General features: G+C 37.4%; 1 protein-coding gene across 17 annotated transcripts in view; it reads left to right on the forward strand.

The window, feature by feature from the left end:
- LOC131684306 (TLD domain-containing protein 2) overlaps window positions 1–21,030 on the forward strand; it is a 688,368-nt gene that overhangs the window by 621,314 nt on the left and 46,024 nt on the right. Inside the window, exon 1 of one of the 17 annotated variants that reach the window (XM_058967055.1) lies at window positions 282–302. The exons of the other annotated variants lie outside the window; for them this stretch is intronic. The gene's annotated coding sequence lies outside the window, so the exon portion shown is untranslated. Of the gene's footprint in view, window positions 1–281; window positions 303–21,030 lie in introns of those variants that run through there. 17 annotated transcript variants of the gene reach the window in all.

The following is a 21,030-nucleotide window of genomic DNA, read 5'->3' on the forward strand; positions in this document are numbered from 1 at the left end:
AGAAATCAAGAAGTTTGTCTATCGATAGAAATTCTACCAGAATGTGGCAACTACTGGTGGTGGGGTTTTTGATTGTGCTTTACTTGGCCAGCCGACGATGGGGACGGGCATTGTACTATCATCGATGGGGACGGTGGTTGCCATTCCGGCGGGTGATGCTGAGCAAAAGTAGACCACCAACGCCTCCGATCGGCGGTGGTGGCGGTGAAGATTCTGGTGGAGAACCGACGGCGAGTAAAGATGAGAACGAATACCTGTTGCCGACGATAAAGGATGATTTCGACGATGGGAAGCTGCACACGGTAGGCGGTTTTGTTTTGATTCGTGTGTTTTATCAGTTGAGGTTTTTGGTGGAGAAGCGTGGTTGATTATCAACAGCAAAGTTTCAATGCTTTTCCCTTGAGGTTATGAAATAAAACCACGTATGGGCTGCGTTAAGCCAAACTGAGCGCCATAATTTTTTTCTAGTGTTTTTCATGTTAAAATGCATTTTTAGATAATTTATCATTAACATAGAAAGTTAAGGAACATTTATTTGCTTTCGCTTGCTTTTTGTGTTCCCAAAAATAAATAGATGTGGGTGCTGTTTGTGCTATGTTGGACGCGACAGCGTTTTTAAAGCATGTATTTCAAAATGGCGCTTCGTCGTCTTTGGGTTAACACAGGCCGTATGTATTTCGTTTTGGTTTGAACGGAATTTAGTGACCAAACCGCTATTTTTTTTATAAACCCTTGGCGTTTTATCGCGACAACGGCTCAAATTTCAAAATAGGCAAGAAACAGTGGTAACGCTAGTAATTAACGGCATTACAAAATGTTGGTGAAAATGTCCACCCATCCTCTAATAAATTACGAAGTACGTAATATTTCTGTAATTATGGCAAAAAAAGATTTCCGTAATTGCAAGATGCCAATTTGAGCTAAAACTATTGCTTGAGGAAAGGCAACAGACATTTTTCCAGACTCCTGCATATAGATTTCCTGTTTGATGGTTCTGGTCGACTACATTTACATGTTACTCTTCTAGCCACAGGAACAGATGGCTTGCCATACGAGATATTTCTTGGCGAACTTCGACAGCTTAATGTGTTTTAAAATCTCTGCTACGTTTCCTCTTCCATGGAATCTGTTTAAAGTCTGCCTTGGCGTAGGTTTCGTCATCCTGTACCATGCAATCAAACTTCGTCAGCACCTTCATGTACAGTTTCAGCGATCGTTCTCTGCCCGACTTGTTTTACTTATTGTCACGATTTGGAGTTACCACCTTCTTGTAAATCGACAGTCCGGCTCATTTTTAGCTCGATGCATGGTTGTAGATGACAGTCCCAGCATGTTTACGACTGTGGCTTCGCTTGAAACGTTGTTTTTGCGACCTCCGGCTTTCGATTTCTCCCCAATCTTCTTGGCTGTCGACAAATGGTTTGTTTTGGTGATAGTCGATTTGGCTACATTCAACAGTTTCGTCTATTTAGCGTACGAGTAGTTTAGATTTTTGTGATGCGCAAGCAAAAGTTTGCTCCGTTGCTCCTTTGACTTCGATGCAATTTTCATGACTGAATAGCAAATGTTAAAATCAAATAGTAGTACTCCAATTTTTGATCGCTGCACCCTCTAAATACATTGTAAATAGCTCGTTTCAGAGCACAAATGTTCCTCTGTAAAAAAAGTGGACAGCCAACACTTGCAGGTATAAGTGTATTGAGTTGAACATACCTAAATATATTGGATGTTCATAAATTAATCAATGAAAGTATTCAAAAATGCTTCTGATGTGCTTAATGGGGATAACCTCCTTTCAAAGGACTTCTTTAAATAACGCAAAAACTTATTTTTAGAAAATCTTCGCTTTCAAAGCGAAGAAACCCGGAATTTGACAGGCTATTTCAGGCAGAGTCATCAATATGGCGTACCAGTCGAACGCAACAACTTTGTGGAATTGTATATATAAACCCGCTGCAGATTTGTGCGTATTGTCATTAAAAGCATGTTGTTTGGAGGTGGAGGAAGAAGATACATTCTAATACAGCCGCGTTTTGTACGCGCGCTTTTGCTCTCTGTTGACCATGCAGTAGAAGGGTTCCGTTGTCCGATGCGGCAGCGAATCGCCTGGTGGCTGCTATGGAAATATTTCTCACACACTCTTCAGTCCATATTCGTCCTCAGTGAATTACTACAGAAGGTAGCGTCGATGATAGACTCCCTTCCGTCTCTCCGAAACGTGGTAACGGAACCTTAATTTCATAATCGTACGTTTCGCTAGAGCTTCCTGCAGGATACATCCTCTTGTGTTGGTTACTCTACTGCCCCACTTCACAGCATAGACATTGTACCTCCAATGACTACCGGCTTTCAGGAGATCAACTGCTCGATTAACTGTTCTAGCATTAGGCTGAATTGCTCGCTCCTTGTAGGTGCGAAACAGCTGCACATGAAGACCCCGTTGATTTTGGCCTTTTTATCACAAGTTTTCCGAAGTTAACTCGGAGCCTCGCTTGATTCATGGAATTGCTTGACCTTTCATCCATTCATTTCCCGGTATTCCTCTTGCTTGCCGTCATTCTCTCCATCTATTACTCAATATAGCTCCTCTGCGTACTTGAGCCATTTAGCCCCGAACTCCACTCGGATATTACCAGCGGTAACTTACCGCAAGGCATTTCTGTGAGCCGTTTAGCTTCCGTTTTCTGTTTGAGCTATTTAGCTTTCGTATCAGTGATCCATTTAGCTTTTGATACCATGAGCCATTTAGCTAAAGACTAAATTTTGTGCCATTTAGTTCCCAGCTTTGTCGCGATCTACTCGGAAAGTTCCCGGCGCTGATCTCACTCTAATCCGATTGAGATTCCCCGAACAGCGGAATTTCTCCCGAAACTGACACCCGTTTGCTTGAGTCATTTTGCTCTCAGACGGTCAAATTACCCTACTCCGACTGAGAGTTCCCCGGTGGCGGAATTTCTCTCGGTACCGATGTCCGTTTCGTGAACCAATTAGTTCCCGGTTTTGTCATGATACAGGTGAGGCTCCGCTTCGTCGCGATCTACTCGATGTAGTCCTTGGAGGTAGACGTAGCCTCGATAATGAGCCAACTGGTAGTTGTCGAGATCTGTCGCCAATTTTCACTACGAGTAAATATTCTCAGTAGATAACTGTTGCAAAAGAAACTGTGAGAATTCCATTTAGAACATTAGGCCCATTTTTGTCGAACATATTCAATTTTCCAAATTGAATAAAATATTTTGGGGTAAAACACCTTTCCCGCTACTACGCTACTGACTTCTCCCCGCTGATAAGCATGTTGTATTGCATGAAGCAGGTACTCGCTCAAGTAAACATCCCGAATGTATAAAACGATTAGACATTCAACTGAATTGAGAAGGAAGGAGGTCAGACTGATCTTTGCCTCATAATAGTCTACCTTTGAGGAATTCCACGAAGATCCGTTCGAAAATCGTGTCTGACACTCTTAGATTCCGATGAAACTTTACACGTTTCACCGGCATGGAAGACTGAACATTTTCCACAATCAATAAGATTATTTTGACTCAAGAGAAACTTTTCAAAAGGGCGTAAACGTCTCTACGTGCATTAATTTCAAAAAAATTGCACGATTTATTTATTTATTTATTTTATACCGTGAAACTATCTGAGAACGAGTTACAGGAAATGAAAGCTTCTGTACAAAAAATGCACTGAAAAAATGTGTCATTTTTTAATGAAACAAAAATTCGTGTTAAAAATTAAATTGTTAAAAACCCATTTTTTATTTTGACAACAAAAACCTAAAGAGGAAAGAAGCATTTTGAATGTGATTGCGTGATGGAGAACTTACTGGTAAAAAAGTTTTTCTAACAATAACTTCATACATGTTTCTAAATTTCATACTAATTGACATACAAAACTGTAATTTTATTATAGAATATAATCCAAAGCATTATTTAAAATCAAAATGCATTTAACAAAAATCTTCCAAAATGCGATAGTTGTCGAGATATTTGGAATTTTGCTCCAACAAAAACAATTAATTCGTATAATTTTGCTCTTTTTGAAAACTATTCGCGTTACCCCATCATAAACTGTCAATAATCGAATATTTATCGTTTCAAAGGCGCGGTATTTGGATCTTGGAGAAGCTCTCATTGAAAAAGTTTTCCTAACAACAGCTTTTGACATTTTTCTAATTCATACTATTTGTAGTCAAAAATACAATTTTCTTTTGAACATTTTAAATCAAAATCCTCATAAAAAAAATCTGAAATGTAGTAGTTTGTTTCAACAGCTCAATTATTTCGTTTTATTACGACCTTTTAATAAGTTAAAAAATTGAAATTCATACACGTAGAAACGTCTACGCCTTTTTAAAAAAATTATTCTTGAATCAAAATATCGCATTTGCCAGAGAATATCATGGAAATTCATAAACCGAACTCACCTGCAAACTTTCGTTCGAATCGACGATGGTCATATTTTGCGGTCCGCCGGTTTCTCATCGAATCCCTCCTTTGGGAATTCTTTTCCGCCACGCTAATGGAATGTATTCTGTTGCAAGACTACAAGTAAAAGCTTTTTTTTAATATTTTCGTTGATGTAGCACTGGAATGATTTCATCTTTTCCCGGTCACTTCTTCTAGTCTAGTCTAGTCTAGTATAGTCTACACATACACAACCAATACATGTAGGGATCCTGGAAAATTGCAGACGCTCGCCCACAATTTTTCTTGTTATTATTAATGTTTGTGGCACATATTGAATATGACACAAGCATTAAAGCGGCCAAGCCAACTAAGCAGCGCACAAAATAAAGATGATTCAAAATTATACGGCAATCAAGTTATTCATTTAGTGAATAATTTAATCAACGGCTTATTTTGATCCTTGAATAAGGAAGAAACGTGGACAACCGTACACAACCGTTTCAATTTGGTGGGGGTTTGATAAATCGGTGGGAGTGACTTTGCTAAGAGGGTTAACCTTGAATAAGGAAGAAACGTGGACAACCGTACACAACCGTTTCAATTTGGTGGGGGTTTGATAAATCGGTGGGAGTGACTTTGCTAAGAGGGTTAATGTCACTCCTTTGGTTCCTGGGTTGTGACAGAGGTCTTTAGCCCTGTCCTGACTAATGAGCCTAGGTTATAGCGTCTTTACTCGCTCTCTGAAATATTGATAGAGAAATTTAGGGAATCGGTTAATTAGTATTAAAAATAATGACAAAGGCCTTAAGCTATAGAGTGAAATAAGAGCAAGGATTTGCAATATACTATCAAAACCAGAAGTGGCGAAATAATCTTTTGTGTTATGCGATCACTTCTTCGGAGCAAAACTTTCAAGCACCCCATTTAATCGATTCGGTTGTTCTACGAGCAAATTCACAGAAATCAGAACCACGCGAAAAGAACTCCTGGGATATCGTCGGTCATGGCTCCGTTCAGCCTGGAAAGAATGTGTCAAAAAGACAGTTGAGTACCACATCTTCGTCAGACGAATATTCACCATTAACATGTCAATTCTAATTGAACTGACGTGAAAGTCTTTTGATTTCGAAAGTAACTTATTTAGTGTCGTTGAGGCTTGAGACGTCTACGTAGAGGCTTTTTCAACTACTTCGCTCGGAGGATCGAAGGACATTTCTTTAAGCTTTGTGAGTCAACAGAAATGCTTCCTACCCATTTCTGCGATTCCAAGCTCTTCTACATAACTTTTTGAGTTTAGGTTGTCCGGAATATGACCAATGAGTTGCTCGAAAAGCACGCTTAACTCGAAACGGGAAAAAATCTTTCGGCGTGCTGCTACTATAAAAGAGTTTGATACACGACGTTATCCAAGTCACTTGGACATTCAAACTGGAAAATACTGATGAAAACTTGTCGCCAATTCCTCTTCTTAAAGGCCTCGATGCGTTGATTTAGGGTTGCGATGAAATGTTCAAATGATCAAATATGGATATTTTCTCAGATAACGGCAGCTCGAGTTCGTTCTGTACGACCCAGCTTGCCATCGCATACGTAATACTGTCGGAGCAGAGAGTTACATCTAACACCATTTGCCTGTTAGAACGTGTAAATTATTTCTTATATTGAAAAAAATCAGGTTTGTGCTGCTTACGTAATCTATCAATTCAGTACCTCTCAAATTGATATCTGAGTTTTCCAAATTATGTGATCGGTATTTGCGATACTGCCGAATACGAGTGCCATTTTTGCCACAGTATGATGCAACCTTGAAATTATCAGAAGGTGATTCTTTGTTCTGCAGATATGGCGACCAATAGACTAATTTCCTGTCTGTTTTCAACAATCATATTGACTGTGGCAGCACAAATGTCGCTATTTGTAAGATCGGATATAAGACATGCGTTTATAGCATTTAGTATATATGCATGCACGAGGCATTTCCCGTGTATTTGTTATGCCATATTTGTTTTAAAGCTACAAAACGTTGTTAAATAGCTTTCTAACATCGATGTTTTCTTTATAGAAATACGGTTCTTGAGCCAAAGATATGGAAGCTTTTCCTTCCTGTACAAGGCGAGACAGTTTCATAGTTGCTTTACGTTTATGGTGAAGATTAATTTGTGCAACTCAAACCATGATCGATCAGAACACTACACATTCCAACACCAGCACTTATTGTACACCAACTTCAGGACACCTAACAAGTTAGATTATCATCGTATATAGCGAACCCCGAAATGGGTATTATGACTATCGTTTAAATCTCACGATTTGCAATGAAACAAACGTCCACTATGTCAAAGATTCGCTTCCATGAATATTAGATGGATATTTTAGCCATGGATATTTTTATTCCTGCCATCCATTCAGCACTCGGTATGAAAAAATACCTTGACTTGAATCTTCGCTTATGACAGGAGAACAGTTGATCTATTCTTGGTTGATATACTTCAACCAGTTCGGATGCCACACGACCTCTAGGCTGGTTTTGTGCAAACTAAGACTGACAAAAATTTTGCGCAAAGCTGTTGAATGGCAGAAGTATCAAGCTGGCGTTCATCGTTTTAGAAGCATGTGACTTTTTATTGATTTTATCCGCTTGTTTAGCAATTATTACATAAACAGATATAACTCAAACATTTGTCTTACGATCCTACATAGAGGTGTCGAATCTAAATAAAAAATTGCCGTTTTCAGTTTAGATGGTATATTTTTTTGTAAATAATTGAAAATGGGAACAGCGTGGAAATTATCACTGTAAACACTCGAGCGTTTTTTATAGAACTCTGCATATTATAGGTTTCACTATGAATTGTCAGTCTTTGTGTGGGTACGCCAAACTGTCACAAACAATTAAATATGTCCGTAGACATCATTCGATTTGCTGGAGACAGTTTTGAATTATAATAATAATTATTTCAGTCTTTGCGAACATAAATTAGTACACAAGATTGGGTAATTTCAAACGCCAGAAAAAAACACTGAAGCACTTTCGCATACCCAACCGATTGCAGTTTCGAATCCCAAACGCATCAAATCGATCGTCTATTCGTTAAAACCCAGCCAGTTTCTCGTCGCCTGAAGCTTTCCCCTCCACTCGAAAATCACTGCATTGACCGATTACACCATCATCCTTGAAAAACAGCCTTCGTGTACCCGCCCCACCCGATGGTTGTTGCAAATTTAAGCACTGTCTGGTTAGCCGCTAGCTGGCCATGGCAGGAACAAAAAACGAAACCTCCAAACCAATCGAGAGTTCGCTGATATTGCACACCGAAGGCAGAGAAGGTTTCTCGATTGGGGGGGTGGAAAGGGAAAGTGCACAACCTGCGTGCGTCCGGCGCGGTAGCAGCAACACTAGTTGCATAGTCTGATTTACTATATTGTAAACACTGCAATGAAGCGTGTTTCAGAACAGCGGCAACCTACCCGGGTAGTGTCGCGGTGGGGAGAGCTTTTATCAAAGCTATTTAATCGGGCTTACTTGCACTTTGAATATGCCATGCCGGCGCGCCGCCGTCGATCGTGGGTAGGGAGTGCAAGTAGCAAAAAACGGCACGGTAATAAAATTAAACGGTCTCAGAAGGACTTGTTGATTTAACGAGGAAGTTGAACCTGTTCTTTTATCACGATGCAAATGATGGCAATGTCGTCGTATGACATAGCCCCCGAGGAAGCCGGATTCTCGCGTGTGTCAGATATGAAAATGTTCAGTTTGAATCATTTGAAAATTTCGGTACTGAACGGAAACATGCTCTGCACATCAAAATATTTTCGAATTCGCTTGGTTGGTCATATAATACGAAGAAAGCATTCGCAGTTAAAGCAGGGTGCTAAATAACCACTCCATTTACCATCATTATATGGTGGCTGTGTTTCGCTACCCCCCGGGGGCTGGCGGCAACGGACTGAGTAGTACGTATTGGTTTGACACGGATCCATAAATCACATCGGCGGCGCGGCAGTTACACAAGCCCTCGCAACAACGGTCAAACAAGTGCACCTTGTAATTATCACTAATTAATTACAGTGCCCAAAGGGGTTGACGAACATTTATCAAAACTTGCGACTGCGCCCGTACGGTCGGCTGTAGGAAGAGACTGGCTGGCCGCTGTTGTCATTAAGTTTACACCTCTGGATAAACTGGCTGAGCGATTGGTGTCTCTCGGTCGTACCTGCGACCTTCTCCGATCGAGCTGCTCGCGAGCTCGTGTTTGTAAACAGTTTTCGTTCTCTTAGCCATTTTTTTTCTAGTCAATACCTTTTGAAAATGTATCCCAAGGGGCTCAAACGACATTCCAAATTTGTTTATCGAAACGATAAAAACGCGCTTCCATTTCCCAATTTGACGCTAATTAGCACCAGAACGGCATCGGTGCACCTATGGAGCTAACTCATTTCCCGTTTGCGCATTTTTTTCCGACAAAATCGATACCATCGGTCGCTTCGTTAGAATAGTATCATTGAATTCCAATTATCATACACTACGGCCTGTGCGTGTAGGATTCTCCGTTTGCTACCCGGTGATTAATTAAGTCAATGCACAAAACTATTAATCTTCTAATTACTGCAATAGGTGGCAAATAGGCTGTACAGTACACCCTACTCGTTCACAATAGCTTTTGCGTCACCCTTCGCTCGCTGATCATCTGACGCACTATTCGGCGAGCTCTCTAGGTATTCCCACGCCACGTTGCCTGCGCAACCGGCCGCCTTCGTCAGCGATCGATGATCTGTTTTGTGTGCAGCTCACATATCGTACCATATTATTACGGATTTTTTGCTCTCTCAATTGGAAGCTGTTAACAGATGAATGGTCTGTTACTGTTGTAAACAACTTAATCCAAACGGATTTGCATTTTCAGAAACTGAGCGCTTCAAAACCTGTTCTACAGTTTTCTTCGTTGTCAAACATGCAATTTTATTAGTTTATTATGATATTTCTTCTTGGAAGCTAGCACGTGTTTGGTTTTATTCTCATATAACTTATCAGGCTACTACAGTGTAGCGCAGTTCATAAGATTTAGGTTGCGGTTAGGTTAGGAGCAAAATTATTTATATAGATATATCAATTCACTTCAAATTAAGAGAATACTGATCTATGGGGAAATGACTTTTATAATGTGTTTCGAGCCTCTTAAAAAAATCCAAAACTTGTAATCCCGGTTTAAAAGCTTTTTATCAAATATTTATTTTTCCTTATAGTTCACTATATCTTTGGCAGCTCTTCAAAAAGATCCAAATACAAATTATAAAACGCAGCAAAACATCAATTCGTCAATCGGTGTGAAATTCTGTTGGAGCGGAAAGTCATGTCTAACACAGCTTCCTTTCTAAACCGTTCAAATTTTGAGCGGTGGGCTCGTCATAGGATTTTTTTGCAGCACAGCACTTTTGAGTACTCAAATGTCTGTGCAAATTTTGCAAACGGTTGCTTCCCATTCGCTAGGGACGGTGCGATATTTTCGATACTAGTACGGAATCGATACCTCTGTTTTCGATACTCGATTTTTTGGGATCGATACTTCAAGCACGCTACTTTACTGATATCGATACAACCTTTACGATATCGAAAAGAATCGAAGGGACCAGTAGTTGGAAGTATTCGATTCGGAATTCTGAACGATTTTGAAATGATTTCCGAGTGAAATGTAATTACCTATTCAGGTTGAACCGTTGCGGAATCGGTTGTTGTATTTGAGTTGCTAAATAGCTGGAGCACCGATCGCATTTGATAAAAAAAAATCGATTCCGAACATTGCCCATTATTTGACAGTCCATTAGACTTTCTGATCAGCCAATTATCTATTGTCTATCTTTTCTGACATTCGACGTCTGACGGATCAGACAAATAAAAGATATTTGTCGAAAGAGTTTTTCTATATGCTGGAGCAGATCAAAACGTTGACTGACAAAACCATTTGCTGAATTGCCAAACAACGGTTTGTAGATTACCTATTTCAGGAAAAGCTACTGTAAAAGTTTGGAATCGAATGGCGATACTTTCAAGTATTGATACTACGACTACGATTATATCGAAAGTATCAGTACCTGCAGGCCGGCGGAATGCGGTGGTAGTATGGGTAGTACTACCCACTCGAAAATTACCGAGGGGGCAATTACCCACTCGAAAGATTGGAACAAACCAAAACCTGAGATTAACCACGTATGTGTCTTGCGCACAAAATTCTTGTGTTGGAATTCCTCGATGTAAAGCAATTGCATATTTTTATTCAGATACAAATTTCTTTGCTTTACAATTTAAATTTGGGGAGAATGCATAGCGCGAGTATCTTTGCTGTCAGATAGATTTGTGTGTTTGAAGGAAAAAATATTACGTTTTTTTACATTATTATAATTTGATCGCGAAACGTCTATAATTTGAAAGTGAATCTACGTCGAAAGCTGTTGTCGCCGAAAAAGGATTTTTAGTTCCGTGTATTCCGATCAAAGGTCGAATCGAGTACACAACGTAGGGCCCAGCTGCCAGACGAAATATTGTTTCTCTCGTAAATCCGTTGACGAACCGGTGCCAATAACCACGTTCTTCCAGTTCATAAAGTTTTTCGTTTGCGTTTCTAACGTCGCGTATATTAGTAAAAAATTTGCGCGATCCGACGTTCAAATAGTCCTGATAGGAACTTTTCGCATACAATTCTAAGCACTCTCTGACAACAACAGAGTGGGAAACCGTCCACGGTTATTAGCGTCGGGTATTCGTTTCGGAATGTAGAGAAACAAGCCAGTGAATACGTTGTACACTTCCACCGAAGGAATTTCTTATTTTGATTCGATTTTTTCGGATATAGTGGACGCGTAGCTCTTTCGATCAATGAGCACACTCGTGGGGTAGAGTACAACGATAAATCTAACGCGCTTGGCCGCACTGCTAGGCTATCGTGTCATTTCCACTGTACTCAAAATGGTCATATTGAAATTGTTGCGAAGATTTGATTGATACAGTAAGATAGATCGGTTATCAGAATGAAGACAACCCCATGACATACCGTGGGAGTTGAAGTCTTCTAGAACCACCTGAGGTGCGATGTATTTGGAAACAATATCAAATCTTTGTTTATGATTCGGATTTAACAAGCGAAAACTTCAATACTTGTTCCGATCAAAGGCTAAACCGATTGAAATAATAGCATGTTTTGATCCCCAAAACGCTTCTCAATTTTGTTTTCTCGGTCATGGTGTATAATGTTAAAATTGAGGAAGATCTACGTCAGAAGTAAACCAGGGTTTACACAATGCAACTGCATCGTGTAAAATCTAGAAAAATAATAGGACTGAAATATAGAGACACTTGACTGTCCCATGTGGACTTTCCGAGACCAGGAGACACTTACTTCGGTTGTGTAACAGCACCCATCAAGAGACACTTTCAGGCCTTTACGAGGAAATTTAGGGGAGGAAACGATTTTCCCCTTTCGAAAACTTAGAGGCACATTAGAAGATATTCCCTCAACGGGATTGTCAGAATCTCGCTCTTTAGTGAACAAGAAAGCGTAGAAATTAGTCGTGGCCGGTGCTTTCTTTAACATTTCTTCCCAGCGTTTCTCAAAAGAATGCTTCAGTTTTTATCCGTATAATTTATATGCGGGATATGTTGATAGTTCATTCGGATTGGAGCGCACAGAAGAAAAAGTTTCTTCTCCGCCTTCTCCATACCGTGCCTTATTTATACAATGGTCCCATTATTTGCAACGACGGCAGTTCATGCCCCGCGGTTAAAAAAGGCGAACAAGTAGACAAGCCCTGTTCAAAATAACAAATTTTGGAAGAACAAATTTGGCAAAAGGCTCGAAATTAGGTTGATGGAAAATAAGTTTTCTTATACTCCTCAATTTTTGCTTAACGCAATTGCTTGCATACCAAAATTTTCATTAACTGGAGCACAGGGATCCGGAAGGTGCATCTCCAATTTCGCAATAAAGGCCCTTTTCGGAGACTACACTATCAATCTCTACTTCCCGGGCGGGTACGTAGACAAAATACTAGAAAAGGAAGATTTTATCGTAGGGAATGGAAATTAATGCAACGAAATTTAAAAGAATGAAATAAATAGTACTTTGCTGTGGAACATTTGTAGTATCTGTATTCAACAAATACATTTTCGCTGAGCCGTCGGACATACAGCCCTGTTAGCAAAGGGTGTTTCCAAATAGCCACCGGAAATTCTCAGGGAATTTTCATTTTCACTTTTCACACCATAGCTGTACGGGGAGAAATCACTTAGAATCTTACTACCCACTCGGCAAAAAGGTGTTACGCCGGCCCTGAGTACCTGAATTCGATACCAGTATCGATTCTAAGTATCGATGTATTTTAATATCGAAACGTCTCTAGGCCATTCCTATTTGAGTATCTACTCATTCAGAAATCTATTTTACTCTAATTGAAAACTCATTCCTGTAAAAAGTCTCCGGAATGTTATTAAAAGTTTTACCGAACTAATAAATTGGTGGAATATTTTATAAATTGTTATAATCTTAAGATAGAAAAGGTAGAAGCGTAAAAATAATTCAGGAGATTATCGTTTCTGGCAACTCTAAAAATGTATCACCAACTCCTATATTTCGATCCCAAATATTTCAGAACATTTTCACCTCAGAAACTTGATATTTTCGAAAAGGAAAAAAAAATTACTGAATCTCATACTCGTCGTTGGGAAATGTGAAAACCGAACTTATTCTCCAAACAGTGAAATTGAACCATTCTGGTACCGTTCATCACATAGTTTTTTTCATTTGCCTAATCAACTGCCATGGGTTGGTGATACAAATCCTATCTTCAAGCCATCGTTTCTTCTAGTCCCGCTCTGAGTAACAACAGCACGGTGTCAATCCAATTTCAGGACGTTCTATGTTAACTGAAAAAATCTGAAATTTTCAGGGAATATGCATTCAAATCAGAAAACAATTTCGAAACATTTTATGAATACAACTGAAAAATATATACTTGCAATTCCGTTGAACTCGCATGTTCTTTTTAACAGATTTTCTTCTAGAGAAAATAACAATTTACTCTCTGATATTTACAATTTTCTACAATAATAATGATATACATAGGGGAACTCGGGGCTATTCGGACCTACCTAAACACATTGCCCTTTTAGGTGAATAGATTTAAAAAAAATTGCCAGTCAAAGTTCCTAATTGTTAGTTTGCAACCTCAGCTTCATTTTGATGCCATAAAAGGTTCATTTGACCACTCCATAACAGCGCTAGACGACGATTTGCTAACCTCTACGTTTTTTCATCTTTTTACAATACAGGGGTAATTCGGACCGTCATTTTTCTTTAATTTTTTTTACAATAGAATTATATTTACCTATGAAATATTTATAAGATTTATTATTTATCTTTAAGAAGTAAAATAAATAAATGAGCTTTACAAAATCTTAACATGGTTAGTCACAGTTGTCGATTGGCGCATTATGTGTTTTCTTTGTTGTTACGTGTGCAGTGGTGCGCGCAGCCGCAAGCGGGGATTCCATGAGAAACCGGCCGACCACAAAATATGGCCGTCGTCGATTCGAACGAAACTTTGAAGTGTATTTGGATCATGGAGAAGCTTTCAATAAAAAAGTTTTCCTAACCACAACATAATATTTGCAGTAAAAAAATGCAATTTTCTTTTTGAATTATAAAACTATGTCAAAAGTTGTTAAGAATTTTTTTTATTGGATGCTTCTCCATGATCCAGATACACTGAAAAAGTTTCTTTTGTGTCTTTAAAACGGTGAACATTAGATTTTTGACATTTTATAATTGGGTAACGCGAATAACTTTTAAAAAGGGCACACGAATTAACTGTTTTTGTTGGAACAATTTCAAATATCTCGAAAACTTTTGCATTTTGGAAGATTTTTGTTAAATATATTTTGATTTAAAACGAGACTTATATTCTGTAATATATTCTGTAATAAAATTACAGTTTTGTATGTCAATTAGTATGAAATTTGAAACATGTATAAAGTTATTGTTAGAATAACTTTTTAATGATAAGTTCTCCATCATATAATCACATTCAGAATGTTTCTTTTCTCTATAGGTTTTTATTGACAAAATATAAAAAAATAGAAAAAATGGGTTTTTTACAATTTAAATTTTTAACACAAATTTTTGTTTTTTCTATTCTATTCTATTCTATTCTATTCTATTCTATTCTATTCTATTCTATTCTATTCTATTCTATTGTATTCTATTCTATTCTATTCTATTCTATTCTATTCTATTCTATTCTATTCTATTCTATTCTATTCTATTCTATTCTATTCTATTCTATTCTATTCTATTCTATTCTATTCTATTCTATTCTATTCTATTCTATTCTATTCTATTCTATTCTATTCTATTCTATTCTATTCTATTCTATTCTATTCTATTCTATTCTATTCTATTCTATTCTATTCTATTCTATTCTATTCTATTCTATTCTATTCTATTCTATTCTATTCTATTCTATTCTATTCTATTCTATTCTATTCTATTCTATTCTAACCCTTACACAGCCAGTATTGAAAAGCATCCTGGAAAACACTACAGTTAGTCGGTAGTATTTTTCTTGTCAATATTAATATTTGAAGCATATTTTCACATGACGCAAATATTAAAACGGCCAGGCCTACTGTGCAGAGTTGGGTTTGAAGATGTTTCAAAATTAGACGGCAAATAAAATATTCATTTAATGAATAATTTAATTAACGAATTCTGTTGAATCTTAAAGGAGGAAGAAACGAGGACAACCGTACCGACCGTTTCAGTTTGAAGGGGATATAATAAATCGTTGGGAGTGACTTGGCTAAGAAGGTTAATGTCACTCCTTTGGTCCTTTGGGATGGGACAGAGGTATTTACACCTTGCCCTGGCTAATAAGCCTAGGTTAAAGCGCCTTTACTCGCTCTTAGTGGAATATTTTCACATATATCCGGAATAAGTCCAAACAGGATCTCTCCTGAGTAAAGCCATGTCAAGTGATCCTCGAATTTTTCGCAAAATCACCGATTTTCATGAGATATATTTTATTGTATAGGGATTATGGTAAATAGCTTTTGGTATAAATATTTCATTAAAACTCCTTTTTTCCTTTGAGATATTAACCCTTAAACTTTATTGCATGATGAAATTGTAAAATTTATATCTCAAAACCTACTGAAGATAATTGAATGAATTTTTGTACACTTATGGAATGATATTTACACTATCTCATAAAAATAATTTTACAATATAATTATGTGAATAACGGTACTTTGCATCTACTTAAAAATTTCAATTGTATTTTTTCTTGTGTTCTTCACGCTAAAAAATTTCAAAAGGTATGTCAAATTACGCGTCAATCTCTCACCTTCAATAATCTGTATTGATAATTTTTCATTTTTGTTTCTATCGAGAGTTATGGATGATTTTGTAACGATGCGTACCTTCAACGCACGGCCCACTTTGATGCAGCCCGCGAGAACTTACATATTGGCAACGCCGCATGTCCCAACGTCCTACTGCGCATCGCGTAGGAAACGTGCATCGCATGACTAAATGAAATCACATCTCTAGATTGGTGCAAAAGAACAAACTTTTATATACGGATTATCAAAGGTTAATGTTTTCTGGATATTTTGAGATACTTTTAGATTTTTTTTGACCGAAGTGCACAGCAAAAACAATTTTGTTTAATGAATACTTTTTTATTATAATTTAACGTTACTAGGAATTAAACTGTATCGCAAAGAACAGAAACATAACTTATATAATACGCTTATGTTATTGCCATCTTCGAAGACACTTTTGTTATGGCATTTTCGTTTTTGACAGTGTACACCAGTATTGTCGGGGCTATACTCATTCAAACTTCAGTCTATCTCTTTTTTTCACTATACCGGTGTATACCAGGTTAAAAACGAAAACGTTATTAGTCGATGTTTCGTCCGAATTCATTACTAGTCTACAGCATTTTACAGGAAAATGGAACATTTTATGAAAACAGCATTTTACTTCGCTTGTTTATGTCCACTGAGTGATCTTACTTATAAACTACGAAGTGTCTTGCGAAAAAAAAATTACTTTGAATCTGTTTTTCAATCGCATTGGCGTGTTTTCTTTATCGCTATTGCTTCTGTCAATTCTGTTAATTAGTGGTTTTCCAAGTTCTAGTAAGATATTATTTACTTCATCAAATTTCAGTAAATCATCAACGATTTATAATTCAAAATCTTCATTACTTTTTTAACGAAATACAGTATTCGGTTGGTCGAACCATATTTATAACATAAAAACAAAGAATGTTTTTTGAGCAAATATACTGTGCTAACACCTAGACAGAACCAACTGACGATAAAGAGTGGTAAAATATGTCAATTTGCAAAAAAAGTCATATACATGCAGATTCAAAAATGCCCATTGCTCAAGTTTGCACAGCAACTGCCAACATCCGAGCGCGCCGGTTTGAGAGTTTGAATGACAGAAAATTAAATAATTCCTGAAAAATATAACACTAAAAATCATGCAAATTACTCGGAATATGTTCACCTTTAAACATCCGCACAGAAAAGCTTATCTTTTTGCTCTAATATCGAAGATGGCAATTTTGGACATAAGATACGCTCTGCCAAAGCGATACGCAGTAGGACGTTGCTACATGCGGCGTTGCCAATATGTAAGTTCTCGCGGGCTGCATCAAAGTGGGCCGTGCGTTGAAGGTACGCATCGTTACAAAATCATCCATAACTCTCGATAGAAACAAAAATGAAAAATTATCAATACAGATTATTGAAGGTGAGAGATTGACGCGTACTTTGACATACCTTTTGAAATTTTTTAGCGTGAAGAACACAAGAAAAAATACAATTGAAATTTTTAAGTAGATGCAAAGTACCGTTATTCACATAATTATATTGTAAAATTATTTTTATGAGATAGTGTAAATATCATTCCATAAGTGTACAAAAATTCATTCAATTATCTTCAGTAGGTTTTGAGATATAAATTTTACAATTTCATCATGCAAATAAAGTTTAAGGGTGAATATCTCAAAGGAAAAAAGGAGTTTTAACGAAATATTTATACCAAAAGCTATTTACCATAATCCCTATACAATAAAATATATCTCATGAAAATCGGTGATTTTGCGAAAAATTCGAGGATCACTTGACATGGCTTTACTCTCCTGTAACACTTCTCGACTCCACCATCACTTGCATCCGCAACATACACGCGTACCCCTACACACCAGCACGACCCCTGTGTAGTATTGGTGTCATATAACACTTATGATGCACACAAGTAGTCTGTCGCACATGCAAGCGTTAGTGGAACTAAAAAATGTCACAAAAACCCTTAGAGGGTATGTGATTTATATTATATGCAGTATTCAATTCCGATGAAAAAATAAAAGCAAGTGCAGCAGATTTACCTCTATTGAAACTAAAACATTAACGATAAAATTAACTTTTCTAGAATTTTGAAATGAACATTGTTAAAAAACTCCCGACGGAAACCATACATCGTCGTTGTCGTGCTATCTTATCACAAACACCATTTTAGAGTAAAATGATTTACATATGTCATGTTATTTGTCTGAAAAATCTCTACTAAGTTGCGTTTTCGGAATTTTGAAATTTTGCTTGGTTTCTGAGATATAGTAGAAAACTTGATGAGAAATTGTGAGTGTTTTGATTCAAATCTCTGAATCTTGGGATTGGCTCAAGTTATATTTAAATTGTAGATGTTTTTCTGTGTCAAAAGGTCGGATGAACACAAAGCATAAACATTTTCTAAATAAAAATACAAGTATCGCGGTAAAAAAGCAAATTTAGTAAATGGAAATATTGTAACCACAAATTATTATTTTTGATGCCGAATTTCCTTCATAATGCATCTCACCAATTGTATCTAGACCAAATTAATCCGTATATATGAATGAAAGTTAATAATTGAAGCCTTATTTGTATAGAAAATTTTCCATGCACAATTATGACACGTCAAAAAGATTCTGTCAACAATACGAGCTTATGGCTTGTGTGAGTGCTACTTTCGTTTAGCAAAATCTCGCAATTTGGACAAGCGGTCTTCGTAAGGATTATGAACTTAATAAAGAATAGATATAAGCATCAATTGCCTTTACGTTTTCCACGCAAGTGAACTATTGTAAATATTCTAGGAGAATTGTACTGAGCATTGGAAGGTAAACATTGAGCATCTTCTAGCACTGCGAGGGAATCACCTACTTTTATGGAAAAAGGCTCTTCTTGTTTCTTGCCCCAATCGTTTTCACGGAAAAATAGTTCTGAAACTCTACTTGCACTAGAAAAAGTAGGGCATGAAAGGGTTAACATGTGCTAAATGGTGGCGTTTGTTATACGGTAGCACAACGTGACGAGATAAACTAAGCTTATATTTACGAAAACAATTAGAATAATCTAACCAGATGATCAGTATTTCGGCTAATGCAGGTGAAACCAAAAATTCAAAACTGGTTATAGCATTAAGTAACATTTAAAGGTAATTAAAGGTAAAATTTTAGGTAGTTAAAATTGTGAAACGATCTCACCGGCGTCTAGTAAGAAGAATCCGTCCAATATCCTGCACTGCTTAACTGTTTTAATGCCGCTTCCGTGCGTTGTTGGTTGCTTGATCTTCAGACCGATTCGAGACACTACTTACTGCGTACCAGGTGATTTCTTGAAATCTTGACAAATTCTGCATTACATGATGTCGCTGTACTAAAGCCTGTAGTTGTCCCTTTGAACAATAGTGCTTCGGATCTTAAGCGCTGTCAAGTGAACGATTGGCTAGTTATTCGTTGTGCCTCGACATCAGGTAGATGACCTCTAGTTTGAGTTGGAGAATTTCCATTTTTTGCTTGATATGATCCACGTTAATAGCGGGAACGACCGCTAGGACCACCTAACTGACACGTCTATCTTGCCCATCTTGAAGTAAATCTTCACTGATTGCAACTGCGATAGAACTTCTTACTGACAACTTACAATTTTACCTCAATTTTTCCAATATTCCGGTATCCTCGGGCAACGAAAAATCGCCTCGTCCTTTGAAGATTTATTTCGCTCCATTCCTATTTGTTCAGCGTACACACTCAGTTATTGTGTACGCGTACCATTTCTGATACAAGCCTACGATTAATCATTCCATGAATTGGGAGTTTTTTTTGAAATCCATTGCCGCAATCAAGAAAAAAACACCGCCTTCGTCAAAGGTTGCTGTGATCTCATCCTTTTAACACAAATTTTTGTTTTTGTGAAAAATGACACAACGTTTTTTTCAGCGCATTTTTTTCGCGCATAAATATTTATTCTCTGAAACTCGTTCTCAGAAATTTTCGCTGTAAATAATCTAAGATTATTTTCGGACGAATCTTCGTGGAATTCCTCAAGCCGCTGAACGGTGGTTGATGAATAGGGGATCCGAATAGCCCCGTACGCTCATTTCGCACAAAAGTGCTGACATTTTGAAAATATCTGTGTTTTCACCCAAACAAAAATAATTTCATTAAATAAGAACCTCAAAACACTTACCTTTTATTTTTTTTTCACTTTTATTTGTTGTTTTAATCACAGTTTTTCCGTTATAATGAATTGTAGACAGCGTAATCAACGTAAAAAATCTTGTAAAGTTCCAAGAAAATACTTTTATATGAGGATTGCAACTAAAATTGGGAAATAATTTAATTTTTACCTAGCTATATTGCGAATCGGGATAGAACGGGCTTCAACCACCTTCAATAATATTGGCGTAAGATCAAGTTATTTCGGTGCCTACCTAATGGAAGGCACTAGACTCAATATAATTTACATAAGCCCTACAATAGCGATTCCAAGAGTATGCATTTTTTCACGATTCGTCACCAGCAGGTAATGTTTTTTGTAGACATATTTATCTTTGGTAATTTAGACGAATAAAAATCTTGTTTTAAAGAGTAAAAGTGATTTAATTGAAGAATAGATACTCTCGTTGGAAAAAGTTATGTTTAAAAAAATAACTAAAAATGTACCACATGTTGTAAGCTCAAGCAATAATCATTAAAAAATGTAAATTTAAGTTGGTTGTTTCAGTACCCTGGAAAATCAGCAAATTTCGTTTTCAGAAGTAAGTCGACAACCTGAACAATTTCATGGACAGAGAAAAGACGGCAATCAAACAAAATGTTTGTCTCGGACTACTAAGATCTTAAGGACCGAGGCATTGGGCGGTCCTGCTCGGTCCCGTAGGAGATCCTTTTAAAGTCCCTCACAGTTTCAAAGTCACTTAATCCCGGTACAGTGAATGAAGACGGCTATCACGTAATCGTGCCTTAGTGCGAAACGTCATCAATAAGGCAGGCTGTACAGGGGACATGAGAATTAGACAAAAATGGGTCTAAATTTAGATATTGATCGTTTTTAATGCAGGCAAGGGACATATAATAAAGAACGTGCCGTGCCATTGCATCCAGTGCAGGAACGTTGAATGATCTTTCTCGACCCGAAGGCGATCCAATAAATCGAAAGCTGGCACCATAATTTTCATTTCGTCCAAACAACCTGCTCGATGTCGTAATAATCATCAGCACAGGCGCAGAA

Source organism: Topomyia yanbarensis, chromosome 2 (assembly GCF_030247195.1).
Source record: "Topomyia yanbarensis strain Yona2022 chromosome 2, ASM3024719v1, whole genome shotgun sequence".
In the NCBI taxonomy this organism is placed as follows: domain Eukaryota; kingdom Metazoa; phylum Arthropoda; class Insecta; order Diptera; family Culicidae; genus Topomyia; species Topomyia yanbarensis.